Source organism: Pelodiscus sinensis, chromosome 26, assembly GCF_049634645.1.
Source record: "Pelodiscus sinensis isolate JC-2024 chromosome 26, ASM4963464v1, whole genome shotgun sequence".
Taxonomy (NCBI): Eukaryota; Metazoa; Chordata; order Testudines; family Trionychidae; genus Pelodiscus; species Pelodiscus sinensis.
Window position 1 is genome coordinate 21,307,170 of NC_134736.1, and position 19,303 is coordinate 21,326,472.

General features: G+C 54.8%; 8 non-coding genes across 8 annotated transcripts; 3 read left to right on the forward strand and 5 right to left on the reverse strand.

Annotated features, from left to right (window-relative positions):
• Nucleotides 1–1,094: 1,094 nt before the first annotated feature.
• Nucleotides 1,095–1,167, reverse strand: TRNAV-AAC (transfer RNA valine (anticodon AAC)). The gene has a single exon. It is a non-coding gene; the product is annotated as a tRNA-Val (tRNA).
• A 1,312-nt stretch (nucleotides 1,168–2,479) lies between these two features.
• On the forward strand, nucleotides 2,480–2,553 carry TRNAM-CAU (transfer RNA methionine (anticodon CAU)). The gene has a single exon. It is a non-coding gene; the product is annotated as a tRNA-Met (tRNA).
• Nucleotides 2,554–4,844: 2,291 nt separating this feature from the next.
• Nucleotides 4,845–4,917, forward strand: TRNAF-GAA (transfer RNA phenylalanine (anticodon GAA)). Its single transcript has one exon. It is a non-coding gene; the product is annotated as a tRNA-Phe (tRNA).
• Nucleotides 4,918–5,659: 742 nt separating this feature from the next.
• On the reverse strand, nucleotides 5,660–5,741 carry TRNAS-AGA (transfer RNA serine (anticodon AGA)). The gene has a single exon. It is a non-coding gene; the product is annotated as a tRNA-Ser (tRNA).
• A 7,042-nt stretch (nucleotides 5,742–12,783) lies between these two features.
• TRNAR-CCU (transfer RNA arginine (anticodon CCU)) lies at nucleotides 12,784–12,857 on the reverse strand. Its single transcript has one exon. It is a non-coding gene; the product is annotated as a tRNA-Arg (tRNA).
• Nucleotides 12,858–13,580: 723 nt separating this feature from the next.
• Nucleotides 13,581–13,662, forward strand: TRNAS-AGA (transfer RNA serine (anticodon AGA)). The gene has a single exon. It is a non-coding gene; the product is annotated as a tRNA-Ser (tRNA).
• A 2,908-nt stretch (nucleotides 13,663–16,570) lies between these two features.
• Nucleotides 16,571–16,734, reverse strand: LOC112546065 (U1 spliceosomal RNA). Its single transcript, XR_003089692.2, has one exon. It is a non-coding gene; the product is annotated as a U1 spliceosomal RNA (small nuclear RNA).
• A 1,128-nt stretch (nucleotides 16,735–17,862) lies between these two features.
• On the reverse strand, nucleotides 17,863–17,978 carry LOC142820574 (U5 spliceosomal RNA). Its single transcript, XR_012897800.1, has one exon. It is a non-coding gene; the product is annotated as a U5 spliceosomal RNA (small nuclear RNA).
• Between the last annotated feature and the right edge of the window lie 1,325 nt (nucleotides 17,979–19,303).

A 19,303-nucleotide genomic window follows, 5' to 3' on the forward strand; every position in this document is an offset into this window, starting at 1 on the left:
TTCCTCAGATCAAATAGTGGAAGAAAATTGTCACAACCATATATATCAACGGATACAATTACAAAAACCGAACACATATGAAAAGGACAAATCAAATTTCAGAACAGAACGGGGATGCGGGGGGGAAGGTAAATGTCTGTGACCTAATGATATTAGAGGTGATAATTGGGGAAGCTATCTTTGTAATGGGTAAGATAACTAGAGTCTTTGTTAGGACCCCGCCGAAAAGTGTCGAATTTTAGCATGAATAACAATTCAGAGGATTCCCTTTAAAGTGCAGTTTTAAAAGGCTTTTGAAGCAGGATGCAGGTAATTAAGTCATTGAGATAATGTCCTTTCTAGTTGAAATGGCAAGAAACTGGTTTTTTTCTGTATTTTGTTTCAGCTACCCTAGACTAACATGGCTACTTTTCTATCACTATTTTAAGCTGCAGTGATTCATGTGAGCCCACCTAGATGTTCAAAGTTTGTGGGTTCAAGTCCCACGAGTGTCACTTTAGCTGCTTTCTCATTTCCAGGGCGCAGCTTTTACAGAACAGGCAATCCTTAGGGTGAAACTGAGCTGGCTTGAGTCCAGACAGTTCCCAGCAGACCCCAGTGAGGATGGAGGGAAGGGCTGGTTCTTGCACTTGGGGCTGGGAGTTGTTCTGAAAGGCTTCAGGTGCCATTAGATCGTTTTATCCCTCCCTGTCTCCTACCAGTGCTGAGCAACACTCAGGCTATGTCTGCCCTACACTGCTCTTCTGGGAAAAGCTACGCAAACTTCAAAACCCAGTTTGTGCAGCTTTTTCTTCTGCTTTTTTTGGGGGGGAGGGAGAGGCTTTTCTGACATTTGGCCTGTTACACTGGGCAAGTCACACAAGGGAGGCAGCAGGCAGAGCCGGCCCAATGCACCAGCCTTCCAGGGCAGGGGAGGCCAAGGCACAAGCAGCTGCCCGGCCTAATTTATCTGGCTTCCCCAGGTTGGCACCCAGGGACATTATCAGCTGACGTTACCACCCCTCCCCCCTTCTGTCACATGAGTGTTGGGCTCATCAACAGGCTGGTCAGCAGCAGCTGCAGTTACCTGGGCACCGCAATAAGAGAAGACCCTGTGTTCCTGCCTGGCTTTGAACCAGGGACCTTTTGCATGTTAAGCAAACATGATAACCACTACACCACAGAAACACATTTCAAGAGTTGCAACTTGGCTGACTGTTCTGTTCCTGGCTCTTTCTAACACCCTGCTCTGCAGGGGAGGGGGATGCTCCTTGTGAACACTCCACCTCTTGTTCTCAGGGAAGCGCCTAATTTCCTCACCAGCCCCTTGAGATTTGGAGCTCAAAGCTGGAGCTGCTGTGGCAGGAGGTGAAGCTACAGAAGCTGACGGGGGACAATCAGCAGGCGGAGGGTTATTTTTTCGCCTCCCTGGGCTGTTGTGGCTAGAACTGAGGAGAAGAAAATCCTCTTCCCTTCTCCTCAGAAGATGGAAATTGCAGTTGGTTCTCTCTTTGGTTCTACTAAAGCTGGATCCCAGGACTAGACCTTTTCTTTCTAAAACCCTGGTGAAAACTGAGACCCAATTGCTCACAGGCTGAGAATGTGAGTTAAGGAAGGGCACCGCCCAGCATGGGGCCTGAGATTAAGAGTCTCATGCTCTACCCACTGAGCTAGCCAGGCTGTGTGTGAGAAGCTTCCTAATATCCCATCTCAGGGTAACAGGAGCCAAGTGTTCTCCACTGCCTGACTCAAGGCTCTTTCTTGCCCCTAAAGTGGGGTTCTGGTCTGTGGAGAGGTTTGAACTCGAATCCCACTCCCAACACACCCACTTCTTTCCCCACAAGGAACAGACCCATTTCCATCTCTCCAGGGACAGGAGAAGGGCTCTGGCCTGTTCTCTGCAAAATGCTCAGCCTGTTTCATTTTCTGCAGGAACAAGTGGGATCCATGCGCCCTGTTCCCCAGTGAAAAGTGTGTGTCCTGTTCCCCCCTTTCCACAGACACAGCAGGCCAGGGGGCTATGAGCCTCCAGAGGCCCCTTCCTACTTGGCCTCCCACAAAGCTGGGGTGAAAAGCTGCTAGACCCCAGCCCTCCTGGGCCAAGCCATGGCAGAGGTAGCAGGATTCACTCCCATCTTCTCCTGCCTGTGCCCTGGTATCCCCCAGGTGTCCATGTTGTTCACTTACCTCTGGGCTTTGGGCACCTGCCCCCATCAAACCTAGTTTAAAGCCTCCTCACTAGGTTAGCCAGTCTGCACCCAAATACTCTTCCCTTCCTCCACAGGTGAACCCCTGCTGAGCAGCCCTCCCTGCAACAGCATCCCATGGGCAAGGAAGCCAAAGCCCCCTGCCCACGGAGCTTTCTGTAGCTTTCTGTGCCCAGGGGGCCAGACACCGCCTGGGCTCGCTGGCTGGAGGGAAGTGGGGAACGGCTGCACTTTGGGATTCAAAAGTGTTGTCTGGAAACATAAAGAGCCATTTTAAAGATACTTCAGAGGCTGGCACCATGGCTTAGCTGGCTAAAGCACCTGCCTCATAAACAGGAGATCCTGGGTTCAAGTCCCAGTGGTGCCTTGTTGTAACCTTTGCTCACATTTACTTATGCCCTTCTGGGACACAGAAGAGGCCTCTCCTGGCCACACATGGAACTGCTGGTTCAGGAAAAGGCTGATTTGAGAGGGGGATTGGGAAGAAGGAAACCACAAGCCTGGAGCCCCTGCAGAAGCTGCTGGCACTGGCAAGGCAGGGCTCTGACTGCAATTGCTGGGACAGGAGAGCCAGCACCACATGCCCTTGTGATTCCCTCAGGGGATCAGGGCCTAGAGAGCCTGAGAGTGTAACCTCTGCAGCTCCTGCAGCCATCGAGAGTCAGGGTCTTTGGGCATCAGGTGCTTCTCACCTGTTGTTCCTTCTTCCCAACACCCCTCCCCGATCAGCCTTTTCCTGAACCAGCATTTCCTTCTGTGTCCCAGAAGGGCATCAGTAAATGTGAGCAAAGGCTACAATAAGTCACCCCTGTTTATGAGGCAGCTGATTTAGCCTGCTAAGCCATGGTGCCCTCCTTGAAAGGGGCTTTGAAACTGTTCTACTTTATGGTCCCAGACACCCCCTTCCCATTCCAAAGTGCAGCCGTTCCCCATTCCCCTCCAGCTCTTACCATGACTCAAGGCCTGCGCAGCCCAAGACATTTGATCTAAAACAGAACTGGATAATTTAATGCAGGGAAGGTCAATCAATGGCATTTAACCAGGATGGACAGGGCAGGTGTCCCTAGCTGGTGTATTCCAGAAGCTGGGAATGGGCGATAGGAGGGGTCACTTAACAATTGTCTGTCCTGAGGATTCCCACTAGGCAATGGAATTGGCTGCTGTTGTGAGACAGGATCCTGGGCTAGTTTGGTAACTGGCATAGACCAGTCTGGCTGTTCTGATGTTCTGTTTGGTTTCTGTTCTTGTCTCCTCTGGGCAATGGAAAATGGAGCCTCATCCTGAAGGGGACAGAAAGTGGCCTGTGAAAGGCTAGTGTAGTTAAGGGGAGGCCCATGTTCATGTGTCCCTGATGGTCTAGTGCAGGGGTCTCCAAACTACGGCCCGGGGGCCGGATGCGGCCCGCGAGGCCCTCTCATCCGGCCCGTGGAGACCTTTTTGGATTCAAAGGCAGAAGAAGTGAGATTGTTTCAAAACCCATTTGAAGCAGATGTGGCCAGTTGCCCAGATGAACTGCAGCTGGAAGTCATTGAGTTGCAAGCAAATGACCTCCTTAGGGACAAGTTCAAAATAGGACTGGTGGGTTTTTACCAGTTTTTGCCCAAGGAAGACTTTCCTAATGTCAAAACTTTTGCATCAAGGTACCTTTCAATCTTTGGAACAACATACCTGTGTGAACAAACATTTTCAAGAATGAAATACGTGAAGAACAATTTGAGAACAAACTTGTCCGATGATAATCTCAGGTCACTGTTGATGTTAGGGACAACAAATCTAAAGCCAGAAATGTCTGCTATTTTGGCATCCAGGAAACAATTTCACCATTCACACTAATACAGGTGTTCATGTGTAGTGTATGAATGTGTTATTAAATAATAACTGAATAAAATAATATTAAATAAATAATTAAAAACAACATCCATGTTTTGATTGTTTTTTATTTGGACCTCAAGTGTGTAGTCGGCCCCCGAACTGCTGTTTGATAGTTAATGCGGCCCTCGGGCTGAAAAGTTTGGAGACCCCTGGTCTAGTGGTTAGGATTCAGCACTTTCACTGCTGAGGCCTGTGTTCAATTCCCGGTCAGGGAAACCAGCCTCATCTGTACTCATGAAATCTGACAAGACTTTTCCATCACAGGGAGGGCCAGTGGGCTGAGGGAAGGGAGGGGCTGGGGTGCCAGAGGCAGGCTCTGGCTGGGAGACACTCCTGGCACCCAAGCACATTTCTCAGGCAGCCCCTTCCCTGCGCAGGGGGTCATACGCCTGGGTGAATAAGAGCTTGTGGGGACTGGCCAGGGCTTCAAGCAGGCAGCTCCCATTGGCCACAAACAAGCTGGGAGCAGGGACCAGGCCTGAAGCCTTTTCCTCTACAGCTGAGAGACACAAAGGGCCCAGCAGCCCCTTCTCTCAGCTGTGCGTGGGGGCAGGGTGAGCAGGGAATCTGCCTGAGGCTTCTTGCTGCCATGTTGGGTGGCTTCATGGGCTGGATCCAGCCCGCTGGCCTGTATTGCCCAGGCCTGGCTTAGAGGGAACGTTGGCTCTGGGCTGGGGGGGAGGGGCGCTGCGGAAAGGCCAGTCTGGCCTTCCTGGGCAGGGCATGACGACATGCGGCAAAACATCCTGGACAGAGAATTACAGGCCACACAGGACTCTTATTACAGCCAAAGTAGCTCAGTGGGGAGAGCGTTAGACTGAAGATCTAAAGGTCTCTGGTTCAATTCCAGCCTTTGGCATGCTCCAATAGGGGCTAATTACTTCAAGTTGATGTATTTGCTTAGAGCTGTTATCACAACCTGCACTGCAGGAGAAAGGGGGAGATGAGCTGCATCCCTTGGCCCTCCGTCTGTATCCTGCCACAAGGCAGGTACAAGGGCTAAATTTGGGGGGGAATCAGGAGACACCACAAAAAACGCTCCCTGTTGGCAGTGCTGGAACATGGCACCACATGAGAATGTTGCTAGAACCCATGTCTCCCCCCCCCTCAGGACCACTAGAAATGTCCAGCAGCTCTGCCCTTGCACCCTGGGGCTGTCTGTCTGGGACATGCACTCACACACACTGGCCCCTCCCTTTCTAGGACATGCCCCCCCCCCCAATACTTCTCTAGACCCTTTGCTCCCAACACGGGGGGGGGTGCACCTCAGGAGGAGTGACCCACATCATATCCCCAGCATTTCTGCCCTTCATGGATGGACCTTTGGGGGCAGGCCCAGATGCTCCATCCTCTCACTCAACTCCTATCACACACTGGAGCAGGGCAGCCCCCAGGGGTAGGGCTGAGCCATGGGGTGCTGGGCAAAGGGGCAGAGGCTGCAGGAGCTGAGCTTTTCCCTAGAGCCCAGGGACCCATAAGGAGGCACCATGCTCTGTGTCTATCTCGGAAGGCGCAGAAAGGGATTGACTGGGGACAGGGAGAGTGGCTCAGGGGTTGCGCAGCTTGTTGCCCTGGTTAGGGCGTGGCCAAAACACAGGCCTCGCTGTGAGCAGGATTTGAACCTGCGCAGGGAAACCCTATTGGATTTCTAGTCCAACACCTTAACCACTCGGCCACCACAGCTGTGAAGTCAGCAGTGTCCCAGGATCAGGGAAACTGGTAAATAATCCCAGTGCCCAGACCTGACCTCACCCGCCCCACAGAATTCACACAGCAAAAATGGCTCCAGAACAGGGCAAGCTTAGGGCTCATTGCTGGGCCCTGGGGTGAAGCATTAAACCAGCCCCCTCCTGCGGGGCCTGTGAGTGTTGCTGTCCCTGCTGTACAGACAGGGCCATGGGGGCAGGGAGAGGTTCACTGAATGGGCCAAGGTCACTCAGTGAGTTAGAGCCCAGCTCTGCCCCCAGCGTCCTGCCCCACCCACCGACGTGCTGACTCCCTGGCTGCCAGGGGTCTGTTTGCATTGGCCTCTTTTGTTTTCGTTTCTGCTGGGAGACATTGGGACAGTTGGCCAGGGCGTCCCGCAGTTGCCATCTCCCTCTGTGCAGGTGCTGTCCAGAGCCCCGATTAGCAAACGCTGACACTGCTGTTAGGTCCAGACCAGAGGGGAGTTTTTAAGGGTTATTTCAGAAGAAGGGTTTTCTCCCCAAATAACTGCATCTAAACGGTGTTTTTTATTTCATAATAAAGTATTTTGAAACAGCGCCCGGACACGATTATGCAAATAGAGCGCGGGATATTTAAATCCCGGTTTCATTTACAATTTTGAATGTCTCCATTTGCATCCCTCTCCTGAAGGAGACTGCAAGTGTCGACATGTCCTGGGTGTTGCAACCTCCCAGCACTCACCTGATGTTCCCTCCCCTCTGCCTGAAGACGTTTGGGAGTCCTCCTGCGTCTCCTGGCGCTGCAGGTCATCAGCGTTGTCATCCTGAAGCTGCAGCCGCTGCTTCCCAGGTGTCTCCATCCCAGACTCCACAACTCTCCCTGGAGACAGGGGCTCCCCACACCCCGGGATTTGGTCCAGTTCCTCACAGTATGCACAGTGCTGCGGTGCTTCCCCAGAGCGGGACCTGCCCTCACGGGCCCTCACATACCCCTCCCGCAATTCGTTGACCTTGGGTCTGACTCGGTCTAGGATGCAGGAGGGGGGAGGTGGCCTTTCTCTGCAAGGCCATCAGCCATTGGGCCATATGTTAGATAATTTCATGAAGGTTAGGTCCATAAACGGCTACTAGCCAGGGGGTAGGAATGGTGTCCCTGGCCTCTGTTTGTCAGAGGCTGGAGAGGGATGGCAGGAGACAAATCGCTTGATCGTTTTCTTCAGTCCACCCCCTCTGGGGCACCTGGTGCTGGTCACTGTCGGCAGACAGGACACTGGGCTAGACGGACCTTTGGTCTGACCCAGTACGGCCGTTCTTATGTTTTTATGTTTATAAATGTTGCATTCCTCCTCCTGGACTGCTGGGCCTGCAGAGACTCCCCCTAGGATCACAGCTCCAAGAGGGTTTTTATCTCTGGCCCAGACACTGACAGTGCCCAGTGTTTCTGCCCCTTGCTTGGTCCTGTGATGTGTCCCTGGAGGGGTCTCTGGGGGCTTGTGCCTGGGACATGGCTCTCTGGAAGGCGGAAGCGCTCAATCTTAGGCAAAGGACCCAGAAACAACACTTTACAGGAAAAAACACAAGGATGGCTCTTGGTCCGCATCCCTGGGCCACAAAGAGTATCCAGAAGTCACTTCCCCACCTCTCCCTTGGCTGCTCTAGAGCTTAGCCCAAAGTCCGATAAACTCTACTCTCCCACCCAACAACCTCTGGGACTCCTCTCCCGCCCAGCTCCTCACACCACGGAGAGCGCAGGGCAGCCACTACCCCAGCGTCACCACTCCTGATCTTTGCCTAATAGCCAAGAAGTTCTGCTTTACCCAAACCACACAGGCACCCTCTCGCCTCTGGCCAGCCTCATGGCAGACGTGGGTTTCCCTCACTAATTTTCCCAGTAACTTTGCAGGTAGGTATTGGTTGTATAGTGGTGAGCATACTTGCCTTCCAAGCAGTTGACCTGGGTGTGATGGCGTGTTGGGGGTTCCCCGTCTCCTGCACCCCGAAATGGCACAAACAGACTGCACCAGCCGGTGGGATAGAGGAAGTTTATTGCCTCTCCAGGATACAGCACAGCACAGATGTAGTCTGGTCACAGAGCTGGGCTAGGATGCCTCAGGCCCCCTTGAGATGGGGGAGACTGGGCCCCTAAACTCCAGCCCCTTCTCCTAGGCTCTCCTCCATGCTCTCCGACAGTAACTAACTAAATTCCCTTCCAGCCCTGCCCCCCAGTCAGGGCAGCATTCCACCTTCCTTTGTTCCTCTCCATGGGGGGTGTCTGGCCACTGGTTCAAAAAGTTTGGCACTACCTTTGCATAGTGAGGTTTTCCCTGCTGGGTCCTGCTCCAGACAGCAGGGGTCACCACAGCCCAGCAAGTACCCCCACTACGTCACAGTTCTCCCCCCTCCGAGAGCGAACTGAGCAGGGTCACTCCGCTCGTGACCTAGGGAAGTTCGGGTCCTCTGCATGGGAACCCGCCCCGGGGACATGGGTGCTCCCCTTGACTCAGGCCGGCCGTGGCAAGGCCCCACATGAGCTGGCTTCCCTCTGTCCACTCGCCGCCCCTCTCCAGGGCGACTGGCGCAGGCCTGTCCTCGGGGGTCACACCCACCCTTCCGCTGGCCTTGATCTCTGTCCAGGGTCTCTCGGGCCAGGGCCATGAGCCCAGTGAGCCTTCTCTGGACAGCCAGGGCGGCTTCCACCCCCGAAGCTCCATCCAGGGAGGTCTTCCCCTCCCATAACTCTCTCAGCAAGCCCAGAGGGTCTATCTGGGGTAGAGACCCCCAAGCCGCTTTCCTCCTGTCTTGGGCCTTCCCGCCCCTCTGGCAGGAGTCACAGGACCGGCAGTACCGCTGCACGGCTGTAAAGATTCCCGGCCAATAGAAGTGCTGGAGCAGCTTCAGCCGGGTGCTCCGGATCCCCCGGTGGCTCCCAACGGGGACATCGTGGGCCAAATACAGCAGCTTGAGGCGATACTTTCGGGGGACGACCAGCTGCCGCTGGACCCCCCATGCCCTCGCCTTCCTGGGGGGAAGCCATTCACGGAACAGGAGTCCACGCCCCCGCAGGAATCTCTCCTGGCCACCTCTCCCCCGGGGCCGAGCTGCACGGAGCCTGCCCTTCCTCCCGCCCCAGCCAGTTAACCCTGGAAAGTCCCCGGTCCTGGGACCTGGTGCACTGAGCCCTCTTGTGGCCTTTTTGCCCACAGCGCTGGCAAGTTAGGCTTTGGGCTGTCTCTGTCCAGGCCCTGGCTGGTTCTCTGGGGCGCAGACGACCTGTTCCTTGGTCTCGCCCCGTAGTTGACTCCCTCCGTCGCTCAGCCGAGATCCGGTCTCTGCGCGGTTCCCTTTCTCTCCGGGACTCCCGTTCACACCCGGACCGGCTCTCCGTGAACTCATCCGCCAGTCTCCCGGCCTCCTGGGGGTTCTCTGGTCTCCGGTCTTTGAGCCACAGCCTCAGTTTGGGTGGGCACACTTCATAGAACTGCTCCATCATGACCAGCTTGAGCAGCTCCTCTGCGGTCTGGGCTCCGACTCCAAACACCCACTTGCGGCAGTATTGCGCCAGGCGGGAGGCCAGGTCCACATAGGTCTCCCGTGGCCCTTTCTGTACCCCCCGGAACTTCTTCCTGTACATCTCGGGGGTCAGCCCGAACTTGTGCAGCAGGGCCTCCTTGACTCGGTTGTAATCCCCTGGCTGTAGGTCCTCCAGCTGACTGAGCACTCCGGCCGCCTCCTGGTTCAGTGCAGGGATGAGCTCCTGCAGCCAGTCAGCTGGGGGAACCCGTTGCAGTCCACAGGCCTTCTCAAAGGAGCTGAGGAACCCGTCTATGTCGCCCATGTCCTTCAATTGGGCCACCACGAGCCTCTCCAAGCATCTGGCAGTCCTGGGACCCTGTGGCCCATCCACTCTTGGCGCGGCCGGTGCCCCGCCGGTTCTCCGCTTTGCCATGGCCAGCTCATGCTGCCGCTGCCTCTCTCGATCTTGGCAATCCCTTTCTCGGTCCTGGCGGTCCCTCTCTCGGTCCTCTACTTCCAATTCCTTGATCCGCAGCTGGATCTCCAGCCGCCGCAGCTCTGCTTGGCTGGCCCCTGCCCTAGATGGGCTGCAGCTTGCAGGCCTCCTGGGAGAAGCTGTCTCATCTCTCCGGTGAGTTCCAGCACTCCTCCCCCTCTCTGAGCCTGACACACTCTCAGGGGAGGTCTGGCTGCTTCCCCTGGGGACAAGATCCTGGCCCTGTGGCTGGTTGTTCTCTTCTAGCTGAGCAATCAGCTGGGCCTTGGTTGCTTTCTGCACAGGCAAGCCCCTCTCTCTGCACAGCCCCACCAGCTCTGCCTTCAAGAGTCGGGCGTAGGCCATCTGCCCGCTGGTCCCCTCGGTGCAGACTCACCAGTCTAGTGCTGCAGCGCCCCACGATTCCCAGGAACCGCTTCGCTCTGTCTCCAGCACGCCTGGCTCCAGGGCTCTTGCTTCTACTGCGCCTTGTCGCTCACCGCTGGAAGCTCCATGCACGGGGTGCAGTGCATCCCACTTCTGACACCAGTGTGACGGCGTGTTGGGGGTTCCCCGTCTCCTGCACCCCGAAATGGCACAAACAGACTGCACCAGCCGGTGGGATAGAGGAAGTTTATTGCCTCTCCAGGATACAGCACAGCACAGATGTAGTCTGGTCACAGAGCTGGGCTAGGATGCCTCAGGCCCCCCTTGAGATGGGGGAGACTGGGCCCCTAAACTCCAGCCCCTTCCCCTAGGCTCTCCTCCATGCTCTCCGACAGTAACTAACTAAATTCCCTTCCAGCCCTGCCCCCCAGTCAGGGCAGCATTCCACCTTCCTTTGTTCCTCTCCATGGGGGGTGTCTGGCCACTGGTTCAACAAGTTTGGCACTACCTTTGCATAGTGAGGTTTTCCCTGCTGGGTCTTGCTCCAGACAGCAGGGGTCACCACAGCCCAGCAAGTACCCCCCCTACGTCACACTGGGTTCAATTCCCAGCCAATGCAATGTAAAGAGAGAGCATCAAAGCTCCTTGCTGAGCTTTTACTCGAACCCGGAAAAAACGGGCACAAATGGGTTCTGCAGCTGCGGGCTGCCTCTCACCCCTCTTCATCCTCTCCTAGACCGTGCACAGTAATGTGGTTCCTCCCTCACATACCCCTGCCGCAATTCCTTGACCTTGACTCTGACTTAGTAGGATGCGGAGGTAGGAGGGAGATGACCTTTCTTTGCTAGACCATTGGCCATTTGGCCAAAAATGTCGGCATTCCTCCGCATGGATTGCAGGGCCTGCAGAGACTCCTCCTAGGACCACATCTCCAAGAGGGTCGTTATCTGTGGCCCAGACTATGATGGTGCCTGGTGTTTGCTGCCCCTTGCTTGATTTGATTCCCAGCCAATGCAAGGGGAAAGGGAACAGGCAACCTCCTGGGGGAGATCTTATTTAACCCTGAGCAACAGGCACAAGAGGGTCCCACAGCTAAGGGCTCCCTCTCACCACTTTTCGTGGGGAGCAGCTCAAACAAAACTAATTTGGCTGTTGTGGGGTCTACATGGGGCTTGTACCCGTGACCTGGGCATTATTAGCATCAAGCTCTAAACAGCTGAGCCAGCAGGCCCAAAGGTGGCCCTACAACAGAGGGAAGAGAAGAGTTTCCCTGCTATTGGGGAAAGCAGGCCAGGCCAAGGCCCTTTTAGCCCCTGGGTCTCTGCAGGCTGGATCCTCCTCTTACCAGTTTTCTGGCCTATTTCCTGAAAAGCTCACAGTCTTTTGCCTATTTCTCTTTCCCTGTCCATAGCAGGCAGCTAAAGGAGGGAGACAGGGGTAGAACAGTCACCACAGCAAACATATCTGTGGCCAGCACAGGGCTTGAACCCAACACCTTGGCATTACTAGCTTCATGCACTAACCAACTTTACTAGCCAGCAAACCCAAAGACAGCTCACAAATAGCCCTTTTAGAACGGCGTGTCCAGCAGCTGAAGGGATGTCTCTGCAGCTGCCAATGGCTCTTCTCTGACAGGGCCACTAGTGACTCACTGTGACGTGGGCTGGCTAGTCCAGCTGGTTTGACATTTGGTCAAGGTGGCTGCTGGCTGGCATGGTGCACTGAGACCCAGGGCAAAGAGGCAGCTGGAATCTCTTGCTATCAGCATCTTACCTCCCAGCTTCTTCCCTGTCAGCAGCAGCCACAGCCCCTTTCAGGCCCTGGGTCAGCCCAGCAGTTCCATGGGTGGCCAGGGGAGGCCTCTTCTGTGTCCCAGAAGGACCTGGGAAAATGTGAGCAAAGGAAGCAACAAGGCACCACTGGGAGTTGAACCCAGGATCTCCTGTTTAGAAGAAGCAAGCTAAGCCATGGTGCCCCCCTCAAGCTGTTGGGTAAAACTGCTCTGTGGCCCCAGACAACACCTTTGACTCCCAAAGTGCAGCAATTTCCTTCCAGCCCTGGCTGTGTCTGCAGCTGAGATGCACAAAGGAAGATACAAGATCCCCTGGGGGGGGGGGGGTCTTTGCCGGATGAACGTGCCTGAGGAAAGAAGCTGGAAGCGCAACAGACACAGAAAAGGGGATGAGGGACAGTTTGAGTCACACACACGGCAGGTGGCGCAGCTCAGCCAGGGACCTTATCCACTCATAGAGCTTCACAGCTTCTTCACCCCCCAAATCCCACCAGGCAAACTGCCCCATGAGCCTCGCCCGCACCATGCTCAGGGCCTGGGGATTTTCTGTCAGTTTGCCAGACCAAATAACTAGCCCCTCACTGCTCTGGAGTCTCTGCCTCTCATGGGCCTTCTCATCCTCAGGTTCTGCTTTGTCTCCAGGCAGACCCTGCTCTGCTACAGCCACCTCTTGCTGTCTGTCACTCCTGGGCCTTCTAGAGTAAAATGTGCCTCTTCATTCTGACTTTGAATACCTGGGGTTTTAGCAACCAGATCTGCACCTAACACAAGCTAGTGAGGAGTCTGGACAGCTTCTGCAGCAAGGGAGACAGTAACTGCAGGGCATCCTTGCCAACTATTTCAGAGAGCAAAGGAATGCAAACTATTTGTTAGTGAACAACAAGGAAACTGTCACCCCAGGTGGGACTTGAACCCACAAACCCTGGCTTAGGAGGCCAGTGCCTTGTCCATTAGGCCACTGGGGGACACAGAAAAGCCTGCCAGGGAAAGAAATTCACCCTTCTAAATGTCCCTTCTTCAACTTTTAGCTCCTAATGAATCCCCTTTGAAGAAGCCAGATACACAGGAAGGGCTGATCACACCCCTCTGAAAATCAGCTTTCCATAGGTATAGGCAGCTGGCTCCAAGTCATGGGTCTTGACATCTCGTCTCCCTCCCGAATCCAGGGAAGTGTCTCCCACCGCTGCAGTGTCCTGATGCTCTATGGCCGTGTCTGTACAGCAGGGGGAGCAACACTCACAGCCCCACAGGAGGGCCCCTGGCAGCCTCTGATGTTCCGTGTGTGAGCCCCAGAACCAGGCCTGAGTGAGGGAGGCAGGGGGAGCAGCTCACACATGCCAAGGGGCTGGCCAGGGGCACGACATGAGCATGCCAGGCAGCAATGACATCACAAGGAACTTTTACAGCACCTCAGCTTATTGGCTGGGAGGCAGTGACCTCACAGAGCAACCATGGCAACAGCCAGGCGGGACAGGGGCAATCTCAGAGACCCCCATGGCCTGGCTGCCTGGAATCTCCTTTGTGAAGTTTCCCCTTGAACTCACCTCTAAGGCAGCCTCAGACCAGAGCACCCAGGACCCCTCTGCATGACCGGTGAAATGGTTTGCTGTGTGAATTCTGTGGGTCAGGTGACGTCAGGCCTGGGCACTGAGATTATTTACCAGTTTCCTTGTTCACTGTTATTTAGACCTGTGATGGCCGAGTGGTTAAGGTGTTGGACTAGAAATCCAATAGGGTTTCCCTGCGCAGGTTCAAATCCTGCTCACAGCGAGGTCTGTGTTTTGGCCACAAGCCTTTCTAGAGCAACATGGTACCCAAACCCTGAGAAGAACGTGGCCTGTCCCATCAGAAAGGACACCTGGGGCTCGTCTACACTGGCCCCTTTTCCGAAAGGGGCATGCTAATTTTACAGGTCTTGATAGGGAAATCCGCAGGGGATTTAAATATCCCCTGCGGCAATTAAATAAAAATGTCCGCCGCTTTTTTCCGGCTTTTAGAAAAGCCGGAAAAGAGCGTCTACACTGGCCCCGATCCTCCGGAAAAAAGCCCTTTTCCGGAGGATCTCTTATTCCTACTTCAAACTTTTTCCGGAATAAGTGGCCAGTGTGGACACAGCCCCAGGCTATGTCTAGACTGGCGTGATTTTCCAGAAATGCTTTTAACGGAAAAGTTTTCTGTTAAAAGCATTTTCGGAAAAGCGTGTCTAGATTGGCAGGATGCTTTTCCACAAAAGCATTTTTTGCGGAAAAGTGTCTGTGGCCAATCTAGACGCGTTTTTCCGCAAAAAAGCCCCGATCGCCATTTTTGCAGTCGGGGCTTTTTTGCGGAAAACAAATCTCTGCTGTCTACACTGGCCCTTTTGCGCAATAGTTTTTCGGAAAAAAACTTTTGCCCAAAAGGGAGCAGCATAGTATTTCTGCAAAAACACTGACAATCTTACATGAGATCGTCAGTGCTTTTGTGGAAATTCAAGCGGCCAGTGTAGACAGCTGGCAAGTTTTTCCGGAAAAGTGGCTGATTTTCCAGAAAAACTGGCCAGTCTAGACACAGCCCCAGGCACTAACACTGGATGCAAAGAAGCAAGTGTAATGGGGGTGTAGCTCAGTGGTAAAGTGTTTGACTATAGGCAAAAGGGTCCCTGTTTCAACTCCAAGTGCCCCCTGAAAGCTTTATCAACTTCTTTGAAACCTTTGCATCTCCAGTTGCATCTCACTCTGCATTTCTGATGTGCAGAGATTACTACAAACCCCTGGGCTGTGTCTACGCTGGGTCACTTATTCCGGAAAAGCAGCCGCTTTTCCAGAATAACTTGCCAGCTGTCTACACTGGCCGCTTGCTTTTCCGGAAAAGCAATGACGTTCTAATGTAAAATCGTCAGTGTTTTTCCGGAAAAACTATGCTGCTCCCATTCGGGCAAAAGTCCTTTTCCGGAAAAACTGTTCTGGAAAAGGGCCAGTGTAGACAGCCCAGTAGTCTTTTCCGCAAAAGAGCCCTGATTGCAAAAATGACTATCGGGGCTTTTTTGCAGAAAAGCGCGTCTACATTGGCCACCGACGCTTTTTCGGAAAAAGTGCTTTTCCAGAAAAGCATTCTGCCAATGTACACGCGCTTTTTCCAGAAATACTTATAACGGAAAACTGTTCCATTTTAAGCATTTCCGGAAAAGGGTGACAGTGTAGACGTAGCCCCAGTAATCTGTTTCCCGGCAGCCGCTGAGTTGGGGCCTACGCCGGAGGATGTTGCGAAGGCCGAGATACTGAGGCAGTGTGATAAAATGCATCCCCTCCCCCCCGTACTCAAGGAGCTGACTGGGGTGACATCTGAGATATGGAGGATTATTTCAGAAAACTCGCGGCATGTGGGAGAGATTCCCGAAGAGGGGGAAGGGGCAACCTATCAAAAGGGTATATCTGCTGTCTTCAGGAAAGCTGTGGGTACCGTCTCACGTGACTTGCGCACGAACGCGCTCGCTAGCCAAACGCAAGCTAGACGGAGCTACCATCAGGGTGCTGCTAAAGGGTCAGGGATACCGTTCCCAGGGAATAGTTATCGCCGTAGTGCCCAGCCTCGCTGGAAGAGTGTAATGAGCGGGGGTCCGGAAGGGATTCCTTGTGGGACCAGTTCCCTTCCTCGGCCATTCGGATGGGCGGCGTAGAGAATACGCTTATCAAGACTGCGGAGGACCCCGAGCTGGGAGGGGTTGCAGGTGCTGTGGAGGACGGGATCCTCGCAATTCGGAATGATCTGGACAAAGCAGAGAAATGGTTTGGAGAGACTACGATGAAGTTCAATAAGGCCAAATGCAAAGGACTCCGCTTACGAATGATCGATCCGTTGCTTGCGCCCACGTGCACGGTGGCAGAGAGAGAGAGACAGAGAGAGAGAGAGAGAGAGAGAGAATGGGAAATGGCTGTCTAGGAAGGAACACTGTGGGCAAGAATCGGCACAGCAGGGGAGAGGGCCAGGGAGAGGCTGGCTGTCACAGCAGACCACGAGGTAAACAGGAGTTGAGAGCGGTAAACGGGTTGCCAGAGCAGCGAACATCGTTCTGGGGCACGTTAGCGGAAGCAGCAGCGTCGTGCGCAAGACAGGAAAAGTAATTCTTGCACTTTACACAGTGAGGATTAGGCCTAGCTGGAGTATTGTACCCTGTGGGTGGGAAGGGAGGCAGACTCATACAAATCGGAGACAGGGAATGCAGAAAAATGCGAGAGAAACTGACTATGCAGGGTGTAGAAGATTGGAAGGGAGTCTGCTAGAGGGGAGCTGCTAAGAGTTTTCAGGGCCATAAAAGACTGCTAAGCAGAGAAGAGAGAACTTCTGGTTCTTCTGAAGCTCGGGGGGGGGGGAGGCCAGGACGAGAAGCAAGGGGCTGGGGCTGCAGCGAAGGCCAGCAGGCCATTAGGGGAAACTTCCTGTAAGGCAAGCAGGGTGGCTGAAGAGGGGCATCAATGGCCTAGGAAAGCAATGTGCTTTCCAGGAAATGGCAGAAGAAGCAGAAAAAAGAGCCCCCCCCCAGGGACCAGCCAAGCCTTAGCACAGAACAGGGATCGAGCAGAGAAAAATGCAAAAAACTAGCAATGCTCGCCACAGAGAAAAAAAGAACAAGAACAGAAGCAGCAACATTTCTTCTCTGTTTGTCTTGGTCATCTGTCAGTCTATTTTTCACAGCGAGCACCAGGGGAAAGCGCGAACACAGTCCCCCGCTACCACAAATTATGCAGTTGAGTTTCCCACATTTGGGGAAATCACAGGGGTCAGCACACCCGCAGTGCAATGGATGAGCCTCACCCTGGGAAAACCACCTTCATGATCATGGTATCTCCCCTGCCAGGTAAGTATGAGTTCCACCTGCACAACCACCGCCTGCCCCCCACCGCCCAAAGCCTCTCACATCACAGGGGACGCCGCCTCGCGCACCCACACCGCTGCGCCCCAAACGCTCCCCTACTGCCCGCACCCGCCCCCAAGCCGCCCCCGACACCCACACCGAGCCTCGCTTGCCAAAGGCGGGCCCCGCTTGCCAGCCCGCTCCTGCTCCCACAAGCCTCCGCTCGCGCCCACATCTGCATATGTACTCACGCCCCTCCGCCTCTCCGCCCGGGACACGCCCCTGCCTGCCTGTCTTCCCCGGGCCCGGAGCTCTCTCTCCTCTCCGGCCTGAGCCCTGCTTTGGCGGCGCTGCTGCACCCCGACTCCCGACCCCACCGGCACTCTCCCCGGCTGCGGCCCGCACACCCAGCAGGAGCTGGCTCGGACAGGAGCCGCCACTCAGGAGGCACTGGGTCCGTGCGGCTTCCGCTCTCGCCCCGACACCCCCGGTCCAACTGGGCCTGTCGCCCTCCGTAGCTGGGCGCATCCGGGCTGTGTCTACACTGGCCACTTATTCCGGAAAATCAGCCACTTTTCCGGAATAACTTGCCAGCTGTCTACACTGGCCCCTTGAATTTCCGGAAAAGCGCTGATGATCTACTGTAAGAAATCAGCCACTTTACCGGAAATACTATGCTGCTCCCGTTCGGGCAAAAGTCCTTTTTCCAGAAAACTGTTCCGGAAAAGGGCCACTGTAGACAGCACAGTAGTGTTTTCTGCAAAAAAGCCCCGATCGCGAAAATGGCGATTGGGGCTTTTTTGCGGAAAAGCGAGTCTAGATTGGCACGGACGCTTTTCCGCAAAAAGTGCTTTTGGGGAAAAGTTTCTGTGCCAATCTAGATGCTCTGTTCCAAAAATGCTTTTAACAGAAAACTTTTCCATTAAAAGCATTCCGGAAAATCATGCCAGTCTAGATGTAGCCCCTCTTGTTAGCACTACATAGTTCTATTTTTGGTTTTAGCTGGACTAGACTAACACAACTACTACTATTAAAAAGACAGCACATCATAAGGTATAACATTTTCAAATAAACACAGGCATTTACAGGCCTCACTACAAAAACTAATAGTTCAGTTCTGTTTTTTCACACCATTAGGTAGCTTTACCAGAGTGAAGCCTCAAAAAATTGAGTATAAACTCTTAAACATTCCTCTCCACGGAAATCTTTAGTAAAAGGCAAAAGATTTATACAATCTGAAGAGAACCCAGAGTATACCACAGGTGCTGCAGAGGCGCTGCCAGAAAAACGGCGTCTGTTTCTCAACTCACGGTGGCTACACCGGACCGTCTGCAAATCCCCAGCCCTTCTGCAGCCTGTTGCTCTGCCGTGCTGATAGCCCGAGTTTTGCATGGGAGCCAGGGGCTTTAGGAGCAAACTCTGCCCCATGGACGCGGGTGGTGAATCACTGTGCCCAATGCATCGTGGGTATGTAAATGAGCACCCCGAGGTACGCCGAGTGCGCGGAGGAGCCCAGATCTCCGAGCTGCGGCTGCAGCCCCTAGCTTGCTGCCGCGGGCCGGGCTGGGCAGCTGCTGCTGGTCCCACCGCTGTTCCGGGCGCAGGCCGCGCGCTGGTTCCCCGTGGCCCCTTGGGCCAGTAGCTTGGGGGTGCCGGGCTCTGTGCTTCCCTCGGGAGGGGCAGGTGGGCTTGGGGCTCTGGTTGCTGCCGCGTGTAAGGGCCGGGGCACGAGCCGCTGAACTGCCCCGGGGGAGGGTGGGTCAGCCACGGAGCCTACAGAGGATCCAGCCCGCCCCGCGGCAGCAAAGTCCCCAGCCTCCAACGCTGCAGCCTGCACCTGTGGCCCTTTTCAGTAGCCTGCCTGCTGTGATCGAGCCAGACCCCGGGACACCCGAGTGCGATTATTCTCCCCCGCCTGGGCCAGCTGGTGCTGTCCCCGGTTTGCTCGCGCTGTTTAAACACCTCAGTCTCCGCCCCTAAAGGAGCCGGGTTGGTTCCAACCTTCTCAGGAACGTTCACAGCATGGAAAAGAACAGGAACAGCCGCACTGGTGACGAAACCCTAGACACCCCCTTCCTATTCCAAAGTGCAGCCGTTCCCCATTCCCCTCCAGCTCTGGCCATGACTCAAGGCCTGCACAGCCCAAGACATTTGGTTGGCAGCTGGTACCCAAAACCATTTTGTCAATTGTAGCACCAGGCCCCAAAGGGACAGACCCAAAGCAGCCGCCTGGTCCTAAGGCCGGGCCTGCAGCCAGGGGGAGGGAGAAGAATCTCTCCTTTCAGCTGGAGTTGAATCAGCCACCTAAGGGCACTTGCCGAGCACCCGCTACAGGCCTCTGCTCTGCCAGCTGAGCTATGGAAGGTGCCTGGGGCAGGCTGCTTTGCCCAGGTGGGCTTTTGATGAGTGCCAGGGGACGAGCCCCCCATGGGGACGGCCTCCCAGGGGAGGGGCAGAGGAACCCAGCAGCACAGGGGTGTCACAGGCTCTTCACCCATAGAAGGACCCTTGAGTGATCCTGGCAGAAACGCCGCGTCTCGCTCCCTACAGCTCCCCTTGCTGCCCTGGCAGGCGCTGCCC